Raw genomic sequence first — 3,192 nt, 5'->3', positions numbered from 1 at the left:
GAAGAACCTGTGACTAGATAGATATTAGCCTATGGGAAAACCTAGCTAGTAGTATGTTAAAGGTACACAGCAACAAATTAACTCACAGTGACATAATGTTATATCTATAGATCAGTCCCTCATTCAACCTTCATCAGGGAAGCTTTCTCTTGCAGTAGATAAAAACTGTCAGAGAACCACAAACAATGTGCAGAGAGTGAACAGCTTTGGAGCATGGGATCCTAAGTAGGATCTTTTCATCAAAGCATTCTCCTCAAGGATCAGGATTCTAAGTATGATCGGAGGCAGAGAGAAGGCAAGAGCCAGAGGGGATAGTTGACTCAAAAGGAACAGTGTCTTCCATATACAACAGGACAGGCACACAGAATGGACTCCCAGAGACTGAAGGAGAATGCACAAAGGCTGCTCAGGTTCAAGTTATATGGGGTCTTAGCACTGAGAGGGGTAAGTGTACACAGAGTCCCACCCCTGACAGATATTATTTTCAACTGATACCTGATGGCAAAGAAAGAGAAAAAACAAAAACAACAACAAAAACAGTTTTCTCCAAAGGAGCATCAACTACGCTCCAAAGCAGTCTCATGCTCAAGACTTACTGGCTACCATAAAAGAAACTCTATGTTTTGTTGTCTGTTTTTGTAGACTTTTTGTTTCATCCTAGCATTTATTTTGCTTATTTGTTTGTTATGATTTTTGTTTTTGTGGTTTGGGATTTTTTTTTTTCTGTTGTTAAGAGAAAGAACATAAAGTTGGACTGAAAAGGAAGTAGGGAATTTCTGGAAGATGTTGGGGGAGAGAAAATCATGATCAAAATATATTGTAAAATATTAAATACTACATATAAGTAAATTCAATAAAAATCAACTTTTTTTAAAACAAAAAGCATAGCTATTATACACAAACCATTCTCTTCTGAATAAATAAAAATAGTAATAAAAATAAGACAAATTCAAGTAGCCAACATGAAATATAACCCAAAAGTTCTGCTAAGATCAAGTTCTCATTATAACCACTATAATACTCATTTTTGTCCTGGTACTATTAGGAACGTAGAGCAATTGAAGGATCTCATAAACTGCTCAGGATAAAAAGGAAAGTAGTGGCAAAAACCCTCATCCCAACAGAAGTGCATGTGCTGCAATTTGTTCATGTTTAAATAACTATTGTGTTGATTATTCTTAAATATCAACTACCAGAACTTAAAATTATCCCAGACAGCAGCCTCAGTTGGGGAACTATAGAGCTCACTCTGAGCTGAGAGCCTGTCTACATTGAATTGTCTGGTAAATTGATGTCAGAGGGCCCAGCCCATGGTCAGCAACATCAACCATAGTCCATTCGTCCTGAAACCTGTAAGAAAGCTAACAGAGCATAAGCCTGCCTGCTGGCCAGCAAGCAGCACACTCCACCACTCCCACCACGCTTCTCTGGCTATAAAGCGACTTCTTGGGTCAAAGGCAAAACTGTGCGGAACAGCAAGCAAGCCTGCTTTTAAGTTCCTGCCTTGACTTCCATCAGGGATGAATTGGATCTATAACTATAAATCGAAGAAACCCTTTCCTTACCTGAATTATTTTTGTTCAGGGTTTCCTAAAAGCCACAAAAGAAAGTAAATCAGAACATACACAAAACTAAGGTGTTTTTTTTTTTTCAATTTCCTAGTTTTAATGATCAGTCCTATGTAATTTACTCTCTGCTTAGAGAAGCATAGATACCAAGAGTAATACAAAATAATAGGTTTCTTATTATTCCGAATATTGAGGAGGCTTAGGAGGAAGAGTCCTTAAGGTGTTGTTAGTGAGGAATCAGATAAAGTGACTGGAGTCACCAACCAGGAACAAAAAGAAAAAAAAAAAAAAGGACCTCTCCTAAACAAGGTGGGCTCTCTATTTTGGCCAAAATAAGTGACTAAGTAAATAAAGCAGATTGAGGGCAGCTGGCACAACACTGAATGCAAAGTGAAATCAAATGTGGAAAACAAAACAAAACAAAAAACAGCTCTCAAAGGGAAAATTGAACACACAGGGTTAATTGGGAATGCAAGTCTGTCAAGGGATCCTCACCAGTGTCAATGAACAGAAGACCTTGCCTCTTAACACAGAGATGCACATGCACCTTTCCCAATATATGGTAAAAGAGACCATATACCAGAGGGTGTAAGAACTTACCGAAGAATCATGTGGGAAGGTGAGCCAGCAGCTCAACAACCACATTCAACAACTACAATATGGCAACGTAGCCAGGCACCAACACTGAGTGTCAACTGTGCCGTCTCCACTTGGGCCTTCTAAATAGCACGTGATTTTCCCTTGGGATCAAACATTCTTAAGGAAGAAAACTAGGAAAGACATATTTCTAGCTTATGTACAAAATAGCAAAGACCCACCTCTTGCAGAAATTTTCAAATCTAAAATTTGGGAGTAAGAAATTAACTTAGGGGGGCAAGATGGCGGCGCCAGGACGACTCTCATTCTGACCAGCAGCACATCAGGATCAGCACAGTGACCAGCAATCAGAACTTGCAGCCAAAAAACACAAGTGATTGTGTTTCCCAGGTGAGAGGATACCCCACGGTGGGGAATTCAAGCAGCTTTAACTCACCTTGGAAAAGATCCCGGTTCCACCAGAAGGTTGGTCGCCAACCCAGAGCCACACGCCAGTGTGCTCTGGTCACTGTCCCAGTCTGAACTGTGGGCACCACAACATCAGAGACTGGAATCTCCAGTCGAGAGATAACCCCACGGTGCAGGAAACGATTGGGACCGACCTTAGGTCACCCAGACATCCCCTGGAAAAGACTCGGGTTCCGCGGGTGCCCCAGGAGCCAGCCCAGAGCCAGAGCCGGGGACCCAGGCTCGGGCACAGAGCCCTGCCTGCGTGCCTGATTCCCTGCTTCAGATAGAACTATGGCCCTAGGGCACCAGAGACTGAGTTTCACTGTCGGGTGCAAACCCACAGGGAAGGAAACTGCTGGTCTGATCTCAGAGCACTCAGCTGATACACCACCCCGAAAAGGTCTCGGGAAAAATTACCCAGTTTAGGCAGATGCCCAGGCTCCCAAAGGCCAGAAAAGCAGAGCCACGTTTAATGTGCCTGCGGGTTCTACTCACCATCCCAGACAGAAAGGCGGTCCCCAAAGCAAAGACTGGGTGTCCCTGGCAGGAGGAAACCCCACAGTGGGGGGATCATCAG

The sequence above is a fragment of the Psammomys obesus genome, unplaced genomic scaffold (assembly GCF_907164565.1).
Source record: "Psammomys obesus unplaced genomic scaffold, mPsaObe1.curated_primary_1811, whole genome shotgun sequence".
NCBI classification, from domain to species: Eukaryota; Metazoa; Chordata; class Mammalia; order Rodentia; family Muridae; genus Psammomys; species Psammomys obesus.
Note: the sequence above shows the minus strand (reverse complement) of the source record.